Source organism: Oncorhynchus keta, chromosome 31 (genome assembly GCF_023373465.1).
Source record: "Oncorhynchus keta strain PuntledgeMale-10-30-2019 chromosome 31, Oket_V2, whole genome shotgun sequence".
In the NCBI taxonomy this organism is placed as follows: Eukaryota; Metazoa; Chordata; class Actinopteri; order Salmoniformes; family Salmonidae; genus Oncorhynchus; species Oncorhynchus keta.
In genome coordinates, this window is record NC_068451.1 from 26734140 (window position 1) to 26750077 (window position 15938).

General features: G+C 46.2%; 1 protein-coding gene across 1 annotated transcript in view; it reads right to left on the reverse strand.

Annotated features, from left to right (window-relative positions):
• Window positions 1-15219: 15219 nt before the first annotated feature.
• The window catches only part of LOC118380954 (voltage-dependent calcium channel gamma-7 subunit-like), a 33740-nt gene continuing 33021 nt past the window's right edge, over window positions 15220-15938 (reverse strand). The window contains exon 6 of the mRNA XM_052490086.1: window positions 15220-15938. This exon is cut by the window's right edge and continues 1659 nt beyond it. The gene's annotated coding sequence lies outside the window, so the exon portion shown is untranslated.

A 15938-nucleotide genomic window follows, 5' to 3' on the forward strand; every position in this document is an offset into this window, starting at 1 on the left:
ACACACACACACACACACACACACACACACACACAGACCAACGCAAATTACCCCATGGTGTGTTGTATTCTTGTTGTGACTCATTGAGCTAAAGCCTAGGAATCAGATTAGAAAGCTAACCTGAGTCTCCAGGTATCAGCTCGGTTACACTCACACACTATTTAACCAGTGCTCCACAGTGTGTATGCCATGCATTATAATAAAGGCCTGCAGTATTTCAACCCTGCACCAATCCCCACCTTCAGAGTCGACTGCTCTGAATCGCACCGCACACACACACACGCACGCACGCACGCACGCACGCACACACAGACAGACAGACAGACAGACAGACAGACAGACAGACAGACAGACAGACAGACAGACAGACAGACAGACAGACTCACGCACACACACACACACACACACTGTATCAATGCATGCCAATGTGAGTGAAATCCAACCCAGAGACTTGTATTGTTACACCTCCAATAACACTGACGTCATCACAATCAGTATGGGATCAGTTTAATCAAGATTCTACAGTATTATTTCCATGGATTTAGTAAAAGCTATTGACAATCTCTTTTCTTTGATGGTGCATCAAGGAGAAAAAAGGTGCTGTCTTGACAAAGATCATTATGTGCTAGAAGAGTACAACCTAAGGTTGCAACATTCCAGGAACTTTCAATAAATTCCCTGCTTTTCCAGAAAATATTTTTGAAGGATTTCCTGCTTATTCCATGAATCGTCCAATCAGGATTTCAGGAAAACCAGGGAATTTATTGAAAGTTCTTGAAATTTTGCAACATTAGGCCCACCTACACCCTCTGATGAAACCACAGAGAGAAATAGACTTGGGGATGAGGGAACAGGGGAGAATAATTCGGCGAGAGAAGAATGGGACCGAGGGAAAAGATCAACAAAATTGTCTCTACAAATTCTCTATTAAAATGTAATGATCATAATGGAGTGAATGATTGTAAAAGACTGAATGGCAGGAGGAAAGAACAGTCACAGAAGCCCTGTTTATACCTGGTTCTAAAATGCATCCTTTGTCCTAGTCTTGTCCACATTCTGATTGTGCCCACATTTGTTGACAGGTGTAGACAACCAAACGACCCATTGTGATCTGATTGTGATCAGATCATCATGCCCACCTCCGGAAGTAGTCAGACTTACATTGTGGGCTCCTGAGTGGCACAGCGGTTTAAGGCACTGCATCTCAGTGCTAGGGGCGCCACTATAGACCCGGGTTAGATTCCAGGCTGGATCACAACCGGCTGTGATTGGGAGTCCCATAGGGCGGCACACAATTGGCCAAGCGTCGTTCGGGTTTGGCCGGGGTCTTACAATAAATAAATAAATGTCATTTTGAAAGAATAGCTGTGTAATACCTTGCATAAAGGAAGGGACCAGGTAATCTGGTCACAATGGGCGGATAACAGTGGGCGGATAACAGACACATTTTAATACCAGGTACAGACACATTTCTGGAAATATGGGCACAATCAGAATGTAGAAAGGATCAGGACAAAGGACCCATGTTAGCAACAGGTATAAACCGGGACAGAGAGAAAGACAGAAAGAGTGAGGGCAGAGGGTTGAATAGTAAGACATAATTACTACAGTCATCAATCAATATTTAATCCATTTAATATTTGTAACTGTTTTTAGGTAGTGCTTTGAGCAAAAGGTATGACAAGTGATTCATATAAAAAGTTATTATTAGGTCTAATATTTAATACATAAAGATAGGCTTATGAAAACAAGCAAATATGGTAAAGGTTGATGGACAATGTTGTCATCAATATTGGGCATCTCTACTGACCATCATCCAAGCCATAGAAAAGGAAAGAATTAACAGAGTTTGACCTCAACCAAACTTTGACCAAAGTTACAGTGAAGGGGGTCAAAATGGTCACTCCTTTCTCTCCCTCTCAGCCTTATACTCAATCCTATCCCTCCCTCTCTCAGCTGTATACTCACTCCTTTCTCTCCCTCTCAGCTGTATACTCACTCCTTTCTCTCCCTCTCTCAGCCTTATACTGACTCCTTTCTCTCCCTCTCAGCTGTATACTCACTCCTTTCTCTCCCTCTCTCAGCCTTATACTCACTCCTTTCTCTCCCTCTCTCAGCCTTATACTCACTCCTTTCTCTCCCTCTCAGCCTTATACTCAATCCTATCCCTCCCTCTCTCAGCTGTATACTCACTCCTTTCTCTCCCTCTCAGCTGTATACTCACTCCTTTCTCTCCCTCTCTCAGCCTTATACTGACTCCTTTCTCTCCCTCTCAGCTGTATACTCACTCCTTTCTCTCCCTCTCTCAGCCTTATACTCACTCCTTTCTCTCCCTCTCTCAGCCTTATACTCACTCCTATCCCTCCCTCTCTCAGCTGTATACTCACTCCTTTCTCTCCCTCTCAGCTCTATACTCACTCCTTTCTCTCCCTCTCAGTATACTCACTCCTTTCTCTCCCTCTCTCAGCCTTATACTCACTCCTTTCTCTCCCTCTCAGCTGTATACTCACTCCTTTCTCTCCCTCTCTCAGCCTTATACTCACTCCTTTCTCTCCCTCTCAGCTGTATACTCACTCCTTTCTCTCCCTCTCTCAGCCATATACTCACTCCTTTCTCTCCCTCTCTCAGCCTTATACTCACTCCTTTCTCTCCCTCTCAGCTGTATACTCACTCCTTTTTCTCCCTCTCAGCCTTATACTCACTCCTTTCTCTCCCTCTCTCAGCCTTATACTCACTCCTTTCTCTCCCTCTCTCAGCCGTATACTCACTCCTTTCTCTCCCTCTCTCAGCCTTATACTCACTCCTTTCTCTCCCTCTCTCAGCCGTATACTCACTCCTTTCTCTCCCTCTCTCAGCCTTATACTGACTCGTTTCTCTCCCTCTCAGCTGTATACTCACTCCTTTCTCTCCCTCTCTCAGCCTTATACTCACTCCTTTCTCTCCCTCTCTCAGCCTTATACTCAATCCTATCCCTCCCTCTCTCAGCTGTATACTCACTCCTTTCTCTCCCTCTCAGCTGTATACTCACTCCTTTCTCTCCCTCTCTCAGCCTTATACTCACTCCTTTCTCTCCCTCTCAGCTGTATACTCACTCCTTTCTCTCCCTCTCTCAGCCTTATACTCACTCCTTTCTCTCCCTCTCAGCTGTATACTCACTCCTTTCTCTCCCTCTCTCAGCCATATACTCACTCCTTTCTCTCCCTCTCTCAGCCTTATACTCACTCCTTTCTCTCCCTCTCAGCTGTATACTCACTCCTTTTTCTCCCTCTCAGCCTTATACTCACTCCTTTCTCTCCCTCTCTCAGCCTTATACTCACTCCTTTCTCTCCCTCTCTCAGCCGTATACTCACTCCTTTCTCTCCCTCTCAGCTGTATACTCACTCCCTTCTCTTCCTCTCTCAGCCATATACTCACTCCTTTCTCTCCCTCTCTCAGCCTTGTACTCACTCCTTTCTCTCCCTCTCTCATCCTTATACTCACTCCTTTCTCTCCCTCTCAGCTGTATACTCACTCCTTTCTCTCCCTCTCAGCCTTATACTCACTCCTTTCTCTCCCTCTCAGCCTTATACTCACTCCTTTCTCTCCCTCTCTCAGCTGTATACTCACTCCTTTCTCTCCCTCTCTCAGCTGTATACTCACTCCTTTCTCTCCCTCTCAGCCTTATACTCACTCCTTTCTCTCCCTCTCTCAGCCTTATACTCACTCCTATCCCTCCCTCTCTCAGCTGTATACTCACTCCTTTCTCTCCCTCTCTCAGCCTTATACTCACTCCTTTCTCTCCCTCTCTCAGCTGTATACTCACTCCTTTCTCTCCCTCTCTCAGCCTTATACTCACTCCTTTCTCACTCTCTCAGCTGTATACTCACTCCTTTCTCTCCCTCTCAGCCAATTTTGCAACATTAGGCCCACCTACACCCTCTGATGAAACCACAGAGAGAAATAGACTTGGGGATGAGGGAACAGGGGAGAATAATTCGGCGAGAGAAGAATGGGACCGAGGGAAAAGATCAACAAAATTGTCTCTACAAATTCTCTATTAAAATGTAATGATCATAATGGAGTGAATGATTGTAAAAGACTGAATGGCAGGAGGAAAGAACAGTCACAGAAGCCCTGTTTATACCTGGTTCTAAAATGCATCCTTTGTCCTAGTCTTGTCCACATTCTGATTGTGCCCACATTTGTTGACAGGTGTAGACAACCAAACGACCCATTGTGATCTGATTGTGATCAGATCATCATGCCCACCTCCGGAAGTAGTCAGACTTACATTGTGGGCTCCTGAGTGGCACAGCGGTTTAAGGCACTGCATCTCAGTGCTAGGGGCGCCACTATAGACCCGGGTTAGATTCCAGGCTGGATCACAACCGGCTGTGATTGGGAGTCCCATAGGGCGGCACACAATTGGCCAAGCGTCGTTCGGGTTTGGCCGGGGTCTTACAATAAATAAATAAATGTCATTTTGAAAGAATAGCTGTGTAATACCTTGCATAAAGGAAGGGACCAGGTAATCTGGTCACAATGGGCGGATAACAGTGGGCGGATAACAGACACATTTTAATACCAGGTACAGACACATTTCTGGAAATATGGGCACAATCAGAATGTAGAAAGGATCAGGACAAAGGACCCATGTTAGCAACAGGTATAAACCGGGACAGAGAGAAAGACAGAAAGAGTGAGGGCAGAGGGTTGAATAGTAAGACATAATTACTACAGTCATCAATCAATATTTAATCCATTTAATATTTGTAACTGTTTTTAGGTAGTGCTTTGAGCAAAAGGTATGACAAGTGATTCATATAAAAAGTTATTATTAGGTCTAATATTTAATACATAAAGATAGGCTTATGAAAACAAGCAAATATGGTAAAGGTTGATGGACAATGTTGTCATCAATATTGGGCATCTCTACTGACCATCATCCAAGCCATAGAAAAGGAAAGAATTAACAGAGTTTGACCTCAACCAAACTTTGACCAAAGTTACAGTGAAGGGGGTCAAAATGGTCACTCCTTTCTCTCCCTCTCAGCCTTATACTCAATCCTATCCCTCCCTCTCTCAGCTGTATACTCACTCCTTTCTCTCCCTCTCAGCTGTATACTCACTCCTTTCTCTCCCTCTCTCAGCCTTATACTGACTCCTTTCTCTCCCTCTCAGCTGTATACTCACTCCTTTCTCTCCCTCTCTCAGCCTTATACTCACTCCTTTCTCTCCCTCTCTCAGCCTTATACTCACTCCTTTCTCTCCCTCTCAGCCTTATACTCAATCCTATCCCTCCCTCTCTCAGCTGTATACTCACTCCTTTCTCTCCCTCTCAGCTGTATACTCACTCCTTTCTCTCCCTCTCTCAGCCTTATACTGACTCCTTTCTCTCCCTCTCAGCTGTATACTCACTCCTTTCTCTCCCTCTCTCAGCCTTATACTCACTCCTTTCTCTCCCTCTCTCAGCCTTATACTCAATCCTATCCCTCCCTCTCTCAGCTGTATACTCACTCCTTTCTCTCCCTCTCAGCTGTATACTCACTCCTTTCTCTCCCTCTCTCAGCCTTATACTCACTCCTTTCTCTCCCTCTCAGCTGTATACTCACTCCTTTCTCTCCTCTCTCAGCCTTATACTCACTCCTTTCTCTCCCTCTCAGCTGTATACTCACTCCTTTCTCTCCCTCTCTCAGCCATATACTCACTCCTTTCTCTCCCTCTCTCAGCCTTATACTCACTCCTTTCTCTCCCTCTCAGCTGTATACTCACTCAGCTCCCTCTCAGCCTTATACTCACTCCTTTCTCTCCTCTCTCAGCCTTATACTCACTCCTTTCTTCTCCCTCTCTCAGCCGTATACTCACTCCTTTCTCTCCCTCTCTCAGCCTTATACTCACTCCTTTCTCTCCCTCTCTCAGCCGTATACTCACTCCTTTCTCTCCCTCTCTCAGCCTTATACTGACTCGTTTCTCTCCCTCTCAGCTGTATACTCACTCCTTTCTCTCCCTCTCTCAGCCTTATACTCACTCCTTTCTCTCCCTCTCTCAGCCTTATACTCAATCCTATCCCTCCCTCTCTCAGCTGTATACTCACTCCTTTCTCTCCCTCTCAGCTGTATACTCACTCCTTTCTCTCCCTCTCTCAGCCTTATACTCACTCCTTTCTCTCCCTCTCAGCTGTATACTATACTTTCTCTCCCTCTCTCAGCCTTATACTCACTCCTTTCTCTCCCTCTCAGCTGTATACTCACTCCTTTCTCTCCCTCTCTCAGCCATATACTCACTCCTTTCTCTCCCTCTCTCAGCCTTATACTCACTCCTTTCTCTCCCTCTCAGCTGTATACTCACTCCTTTTTCTCCCTCTCAGCCTTATACTCACTCCTTTCTCTCCCTCTCTCAGCCTTATACTCACTCCTTTCTCTCCCTCTCTCAGCCGTATACTCACTCCTTCTCTCCCTCTCAGCTGTATACTCACTCCTTCTCTTCCTCTCTCAGCCATATACTCACTCCTTTCTCTCCCTCTCTCAGCCTTGTACTCACTCCTTTCTCTCCCTCTCTCATCCTTATACTCCTCCTTTCTCTCCCTCTCAGCTGTATACTCACTCCTTTCTCTCCCTCTCAGCCTTATACTCACTCCTTTCTCTCCCTCTCAGCCTTATACTCACTCCTTTCTCTCCCTCTCTCAGCTGTATACTCACTCCTTTCTCTCCCTCTCTCAGCTGTATACTCACTCCTTTCTCTCCCTCTCAGCCTTATACTCACTCCTTTCTCTCCCTCTCTCAGCCTTATACTCACTCCTATCCCTCCCTCTCTCAGCTGTATACTCACTCCTTTCTCTCCCTCTCTCAGCCTTATACTCACTCCTTTCTCTCCCTCTCTCAGCTGTATACTCACTCCTTTCTCTCCCTCTCTCAGCCTTATACTCACTCCTTTCTCTCCCTCTCTCAGCTGTATACTCACTCCTTTCTCTCCCTCTCTCAGCTGTATACTCACTCCTTTTCTCCCTCTCTCAGCTGTATACTCACTCCTTTGTCTCCCTCTCTCAGCCTTATACTCACTCCTTTCTCTCCCTCTCTCAGCTGTATACTCACTCCTTTCTCTCCCTCTCAGCTGTATACTCACTCCTTTCTCTCCCTCTCTCAGCCTTATACTCAATCCTATCCCTCCCTCTCTCAGCTGTATACTCACTCCTTTCTCTCCCTCTCTCAGCCTTATACTCACTCCTTTCTCACTCTCTCAGCTGTATACTCACTCCTTTCTCTCCCTCTCAGCCTTATACTCACTCCTTTCTCTCTCTCTCAGCCTTATACTCACTCCTTTCTCTCTCTCTCAGCCTTATACTCACTCCTTTCTCACTCTCTCAGCTGTATACTCACTCCTTTCTCACTCTCTCAGCTGTATACTCACTCCTTTCTCTCCCTCTCAGCCTTATACTCACTCCTTTTTCTCTCTCTCTCAGCCTTATACTCACTCCTTTCTCTCTCTCTCAGCTGTATACTCACTCCTTTCTCTCCCTCTCAGCCTTATACTCACTCATTTCTCTCTCTCTCAGCATTATACTCACTCCTTTCTCACTCTCTCAGCTGTATACTCACTCCTTTCTCTCTCTCTCAGCTGTATACTCACTCATTTCTCTCACTCTCAGCCTTATACTCATTCCTTTATCTCTCTCTCAGCCTTATACTCACTCCTTTCTCTCCCTCTCAGCCTTATACTCACTCCTTTCTCTCTCTCAGCCTTATACTCACTCCTTTCTCTCCCTCTCAGCCTTATACTCACTCCTTTCTCTCTCTCTCAGCTGTATACTCACTCCTTTCTCTCCCTCTCAGCCTTATACTCACTCCTTTCTCTCTCTCTCAGCCTTATACTCACTCCTTTCTCTCTCTCTCAGCCTTATACTCACTCCTTTCTCTCTCTCTCAGCTGTATACTCACTCCTTTCTCTCCCTCTCAGCCTTATACTCACTCCTTTCTCTCTCTCTCAGCTGTATACTCACTCCTTTCTCTCCCTCTCAGCCTTATACTCACTCCTTTCTCTCTCTCTCAGCCTTATACTCACTCCTTTCTCTCTCTCTCAGCCTTATACTCACTCCTTTCTCACTCTCTCAGCTGTATACTCACTCCTTTCTCTCCCTCTCAGCCTTATACTCACTCCTTTCTGTCCCTCCCAGCCATATACTCACTCCCTTCTCTCCCTCTCAGCTGTATACTCACTCCTTTCTCTCCCTCTCTCAGCCTTATACTCACTCCTTTCTCTCCCTCTCAGCTGTATACTCACTCCTTTCTCTCCCTCTCTCAGCCTTATACTCACTCCTTTCTCTCCCTCTCTCAGCCATATACTCACTCCTTTCTCTCCCTCTCTCAGCCTTATACTCACTCCTTTCTCTCCCTCTCAGCTGTATACTCACTCCTTTTTCTCCCTCTCAGCCTTATACTCACTCCTTTCTCTCCCTCTCTCAGCCTTATACTCACTCCTTTCTCTCCCTCTCTCAGCCGTATACTCACTCCTTTCTCTCTCCCTCTCAGCTGTATACTCACTCCTTCTCTTCCTCTCTCAGCCATATACTCACTCCTTTCTCTCCCTCTCTCAGCCTTGTACTCACTCCTTTCTCTCCCTCTCTCATCCTTATACTCACTCCTTTCTCTCCCTCTCAGCTGTATACTCACTCCTTTCTCTCCCTCTCAGCCTTATACTCACTCCTTTCTCTCCCTCTCAGCCTTATACTCACTCCTTTCTCTCCCTCTCTCAGCTGTATACTCACTCCTTTCTCCCCTCTCTCAGCTGTATACTCACTCCTTTCTCTCCTCTCAGCCTTATACTCACTCCTTTCTCTCCCTCTCTCAGCCTTATACTCACTCCTATCCCTCCCTCTCTCAGCTGTATACTCTCCTTTCTCTCCCTCTCTCAGCCTTATACTCACTCCTTTCTCTCCCTCTCTCAGCTGTATACTCACTCCTTTCTCTCCCTCTCTCAGCCTTATACTCACTCCTTTCTCTCCCTCTCTCAGCTGTATACTCACTCCTTTCTCTCCCTCTCTCAGCTGTATACTACTCCTTTCTCCCTCTCTCAGCTGTATACTCCCCTTTGTCTCCCTCTCTCAGCCTTATACTCACTCCTTTCTCTCCCTCTCTCAGCTGTATACTCACTCCTTTCTCTCCCTCTCAGCTGTATACTCACTCCTTTCTCTCCCTCTCTCAGCCTTATACTCAATCCTATCCCTCCCTCTCTCAGCTGTATACTCACTCCTTTCTCTCCCTCTCTCAGCCTTATACTCACTCCTTTCTCACTCTCTCAGCTGTATACTCACTCCTTTCTCTCCCTCTCAGCCTTATACTCACTCCTTTCTCTCTCTCTCAGCCTTATACTCACTCCTTTCTCTCTCTCTCAGCCTTATACTCACTCCTTTCTCACTCTCTCAGCTGTATACTCACTCCTTTCTCACTCTCTCAGCTGTATACTCACTCCTTTCTCTCCCTCTCAGCCTTATACTCACTCCTTTCTCTCTCTCTCAGCATTATACTCACTCCTTTCTCACTCTCTCAGCTGTATACTCACTCCTTTCTCTCTCTCTCAGCTGTATACTCACTCATTTCTCTCACTCTCAGCCTTATACTCATTCCTTTATCTCTCTCTCAGCCTTATACTCACTCCTTTCTCTCCCTCTCAGCCTTATACTCACTCCTTTCTCTCTCTCTCAGCCTTATACTCACTCCTTTCTCTCCCTCTCAGCCTTATACTCACTCCTTTCTCTCTCTCTCAGCTGTATACTCACTCCTTTCTCTCCCTCTCAGCCTTATACTCACTCCTTTCTCTCTCTCTCAGCCTTATACTCACTCCTTTCTCTCTCTCTCAGCCTTATACTCACTCCTTTCTCTCTCTCTCAGCTGTATACTCACTCCTTTCTCTCCCTCTCAGCCTTATACTCACTCCTTTCTCTCTCTCTCAGCTGTATACTCACTCCTTTCTCTCCCTCTCAGCCTTATACTCACTCCTTTCTCTCTCTCTCAGCCTTATACTCACTCCTTTCTCTCTCTCTCAGCCTTATACTCACTCCTTTCTCACTCTCTCAGCTGTATACTCACTCCTTTCTCTCCCTCTCAGCCTTATACTCACTCCTTTCTGTCCCTCCCAGCCATATACTCACTCCCTTCTCTCCCTCTCTCAGCTGTATACTCACTCCTTTCTCTCCCTCTCTCAGCTGTATACTCACTCCTTTCTCTCCCTCTCTCAGCCTTATGCTCACTCCTTTCTCTCCCTCTCTCAGCCTTATACTCACTCCCTTCTCTCCCTCTCTCAGCTGTATACTCACTCCTTTCTCTCCCTCTCTCAGCTGTATACTCACTCCTTTCTCTCCCTCTCTCAGCCTTATACTCACTCCTTTCTCACTCTCTCAGCTGTATACTCACTCCTTTCTCTCCCTCTCAGCCTTATACTCACTCCTTTCTGTCCCTCCCAGCCATATACTCACTCCCTTCTCTCCCTCTCTCAGCTGTATACTCACTCCTTTCTCTCCCTCTCTCAGCTGTATACTCACTCCTTTCTCTCCCTCTCTCAGCCTTATGCTCACTCCTTTCTCTCCCTCTCTCAGCCTTATACTCACTCCCTTCTCTCCCTCTCTCAGCTGTATACTCACTCCTTTCTCTCCCTCTCTCAGCTGTATACTCACTCCTTTCTCTCCCTCTCTCAGCCTTATACTCACTCCTTTCTCTCCCTCTCTCAGTCATATACTCACTCCTTTCTCTCCCTTTCTCAGCTGTATACTCACTCCTTTCTCTCCCTCTCTCAGTCATATACTCACTCCTTTCTCAGCCATATACACACTCCTTTCTCTCCCTCTCTCAGCCATATACTCACTCCGTTCTCTCCCTCTCTCAGTCATATACTCACTCCTTTCTCTCCCTTTCTCAGCTGTATACTCACTCCTTTCTCTCCCTCTCTCAGTCATATACTCACTCCTTTCTCAGCCATATACACACTCCTTTCTCTCCCTCTCTCAGCCATATACTCACTCCTTTCTCTCCCTTTCTCAGCTGTATACTCACTCCTTTATCTCCCTCTCTCAGCCATATACTCACTCCTTTCTCTCCCTCTCTCAGCCATATACTCACTCCTTTCCCTCCTTCTCTCAGCCATATACTCACTCCTTTCTCTCCCTTTCTCAGCCGTATACTCACTCCTCTCTCCCTCTCTCTTGTCATATACTCACTCCTTTCTCTCCCTCTCTCAGCTGTATACTCACTCCTTTCTCTCCCTCTCTCAGCCATATACTGACTCCTTTCTCTCCCTCTCTCAGCCTTATACTCACTCCTTTCTCTCTCCCTCTCTGGCTTATACTAATTTCCATTCTCTCCCTCTCTCAGCCATATACTCACTCCTTTCTCTCCCTCTCACAGCCTTATACTCACTCCTTTCTCTCCCTCTCTCAGCCTTATACTCACTCCTTTCTCTCCCTCTCAGCCTTACTCACTCCTTTCTCTCCCTCTCAGCCTTATACTCTCTCCTTTCTCTCCCTCACTCAGCTGTATACTCACTCCTTTCTGTCCCTCTCTCAGCCTTATACTCACTCCTTTCTCTCCCTCTCAGCCTTATCCTCACTCCATTCTCTCCCTCTCTCAGCCTTATACTCACTCCTTTCTCTCCCTCTCAGCCTTATACTCTCTCCTTTCTCTCCCTCACTCAGCTGTATACTCACTCCTTTCTGTCCCTCTCTCAGCCTTATACTCACTCCTTTCTCTCCCTCTCAGCCTTACTCACTCCTTTCTCTCCCTCTCTTAGCTGTATACTCACTCCTTTCTGTCCCTCCCTGAGCTGTATACTCACTCCTTTCTCTCCCTCTCTCAGCCTTATACTCACTCCTTTCTCTCCCTCTCTCAGTCATATACTCACTCCTTTCTCTCCCTTTCTCAGCTGTATACTCACTCCTTTCTCTCCCTCTCTCAGTCATATACTCACTCCTTTCTCAGCCATATACACACTCCTTTCTCTCCCTCTCTCAGCCATATACACACTCCTTTCTCTCCCTCTCTCAGCCATATACTCACTCCTTTCTCTCCCTTTCTCAGCTGTATACTCACTCCTTTATCTCCCTCTCTCAGCCATATACTCACTCCTTTCTCTCCCTCTCTCAGCCATATACTCACTCCTTTCCCTCCTTCTCTCAGCCATATACTCACTCCTTTCTCTCCCTTTCTCAGCCTCTCACTCCTGTCTCTCTTGCCATATACTCACTCCTTTCTCTCCCTCTCTCAGCTGTATACTCACTCCTTTCTCTCCCTCTCTCAGCCATATACTGACTCCTTTCTCTCCCTCTCTCAGCCTTATACTCACTCCTTTCTCTCTCCCTCTCAGCCTTATACTCACTCCATTCTCTCCCTCTCTCAGCCATATACTCACTCCTTTCTCTCCCTCTCACAGCCTTATACTCACTCCTTTCTCTCCCTCTCTCAGCCTTATACTCACTCCTTTCTCTCCCTCTCAGCCTTACTCACTCCTTTCTCTCCCTCTCAGCCTTATACTCTCTCCTTTCTCTCCCTCACTCAGCTGTATACTCACTCCTTTCTGTCCCTCTCTCAGCCTTATACTCACTCCTTTCTCTCCCTCTCAGCCTTATCCTCACTCCATTCTCTCCCTCTCTCAGCCTTATACTCACTCCTTTCTCTCCCTCTCAGCCTTATACTCTCTCCTTTCTCTCCCTCACTCAGCTGTATACTCACTCCTTTCTGTCCCTCTCTCAGCCTTATACTCACTCCTTTCTCTCCCTCTCAGCCTTACTCACTCCTTTCTCTCCCTCTCTTAGCTGTATACTCACTCCTTTCTGTCCCTCCCTGAGCTGTATACTCACTCCTTTCTCTCCCTCTCTCAGTCATATACTCACTCCTTTCTCAGCCATATACACACTCCTTTCTCTCCCTCTCTCAGCCATATACTCACTCCTTTCTCTCCCTCTCTCAGCCATATACACACTCCTTTCTCTCCCTTTCTCAGCTGTATACTCACTCCTTTCTCTCCCTCTCTCAGTCATATACTCACTCCTTTCTCTCCCTCTCTCAGCCATATACTCACTCCTTTCTCTCCCTCTCTCAGCTGTATACTCACTCCTTTCTCTCCCTTTCTCAGCTGTATACTCACTCCTTTCTCTCCCTCTCTCAGGCATATACTCACTCCTTTATCTCCCTCTCTCAGCCATATACTCACTCCTTTCTCTCCCTCTCTCAGCCATATACTCACTCCTTTCCCTCCTTCTCTCAGCCATATACTCACTCCTTTCTCTCCCTTTCTCAGCCGTATACTCACTCCTCTCTCCCTCTCTCTTGCCATATACTCACTCCTTTCTCTCCCTCTCTCAGCTGTATACTCACTCCTTTCTATCCCTCTCTCAGCCATATACTGACTCCTTTCTCTCCCTCTCTCAGCCTTATACTCACTCCTTTCTCTCTCCCTCTCAGCCTTATACTCACTCCATTCTCTCCCTCTCTCAGCCATATACTCACTCCTTTCTCTCCCTCTCACAGCCTTATACTCACTCCTTTCTCTCCCTCTCTCAGCCTTATACTCACTCCTTTCTCTCCCTCTCAGCCTTACTCACTCCTTTTTCTCCCTCTCAGCCTTATACTCTCTCATTTCTCTCCCTCACTCAGCTGTATACTCACTCCTTTCTGTCCCTCTCTCAGCCTTATACTCACTCCTTTCTCTCCCTCTCAGCCTTATACTCACTCCATTCTCTCCCTCTCTCAGCCTTATACTCACTCCTTTCTCTCCCTCTCAGCCTTACTCACTCCTTTCTCTCCCTCTCAGCCTTATACTCTCTCCTTTCTCTCCCTCACTCAGCTGTATACTCACTCCTTTCTGTCCCTCTCTCAGCCTTATACTCACTCCTTTCTCTCCCTCTCAGCCTTACTCACTCCTTTCTCTCCCTCTCTTAGCTGTATACTCACTCCTTTCTGTCCCTCCCTGAGCTGTATACTCACTCCTTTCTCTCCCTCTCTCAGTCATATACTCACTCCTTTCTCAGCCATATACACACTCCTTTCTCTCCCTCTCTCAGCCATATACTCACTCCTTTCTCTCCCTCTCTCAGTCATATACTCACTCCTTTCTCTCCCTTTCTCAGCTGTATACTCACTCCTTTCTCTCCCACTCTCAGCCTTATACTCACTCCTTTCTCTCCCTCTCTCAGCTATATACTCACTACTTTCTCTCCCTCTCTCAGCCTTATACTCACTCCTTTCTCTCCCTCTCTCAGCTGTATACTCACTTCTTTCTCTTCTTCTCTCAGCCATAGAGTCACTCCTTTCTCCCCCTCTCTCAGCCATATACTCACTCCTTTCTCTCCCTCTCGCAGCCATATACTCACTCCTTTCTCTCCCTCTCTCAGCTGTATACTCACTTCTTCCTTTCTCCCTCTCAGCCTAATACTCACTCCATTCTCTCCCTCTCTCAGCCATATACTCACTCCGTTCTCTCCCTCTCGCAGCTGTATACTCACTCCTTTCTCTCCCACTCTCAGCCTTATACTCACTCCTTTCTCTCCTTCTCTCAGCTGCATACTCAATCCTTTCTCTACCTCTCTCAGCCTTATAGTCACTCCTCTCACTCCCTCTCTCAGCCATATACTCACTCCTTTCTCTCCCTCTCTCAGCCTTATACTCACTCCTTTCTCTCCCTCTCTCAGCTGTATACTCACTTCTTTCTCTTCTTCTCTCAGCCATAGACTCACTCCTTTCTCCCCCTCTCTCAGCCATATACTCACTCCTTTCTCTCCCTCTCGCAGCCATATACTCACTCCTTTCTCTCCCTCTCTCGGCTGTATACTCACTCCTTTCTCTCCCTCACTCAATAATTCATTCTTTCCTTCCTTGGAGCAATCCCTGATATGACATGACTGTGCCTGACTTATGCTAGATTGGTGTCTTCATAAAGGGAAGAAGGCAGGAGCTTTGTAAAAGTATTGAAACAGACCCTCCTTCCATGGTAGTGTCAGAGTAGGACAATGACCAGCAGAGGACAGTAGTTACACATCGCCAGTCAGTGGGAGCATTGTAATAGTCTATAGTACTCTCCTCTCCTCTCCTCTCCTCTCCTCTCCTCTCCTCTCCTCTCCTCTCCTCTCCTCTCCTCTCCTCTCCTCTCCTCTCCTCTCCCTCTCCTCTCCTCTCCTCTCCTCTCCTCTCCTCTCCTCTCCTCTCCTCTCCTCTCCTCTCCTCCCCTCCCCTCCCCTCCCCTCTCCTCTCCTCTCCTCTTCTCTATCTGTTCTTAGAGATATAGAACAGGAAAAAACTATATGACGGACGTATACCATGCTATTGCTTTCTCCTGTTGAGTTCTTTCACATCGTACCAAACTGTTGAAACACCCCACTGGGCAAAAAATGGTTGAATCAACGTTGTTTCCACGTCATTTCAACCACACAATTTAATGTGATGGTGTTGACTCAACGTGGAAAACTGACTGGATTTGAGAAAAGTCATTAACATAAGGGAATTATGTATTTTCTTCACCCACCTAAATCCAATGTCAGGGTAACATTTTTGGTTGATTTCAGTTCTAACTCTGTCACACTGTGTCAATTCACAGCAATTCAACAATATACAATAATTGTATATATTTGCAATAAAATGTACATAATCAAGATCAAAATTAATTATCTTTAAAATATCATTCCACTCACTCCCCGGGTCACATACACATATTCATATTCACTTCAGCTAGATATATAATATTATATCTACATATACAGTAGAATTCTCCCCTATAGATTTCAGAACATCGTCACATTCATGTTAATGTGTATTCAAACATTTAAAAAAACATTAATATATTCTTACAGATATTCTAATATTGTTTTATTATTTTAACTCACGTTATTATTATTATCATTACCATGGATAAGTATATGTATAAACCTATGCACATATAAGTGTGTAGGAGTGAAAGACCGTGTTTAGCGTTGTACATCTCAA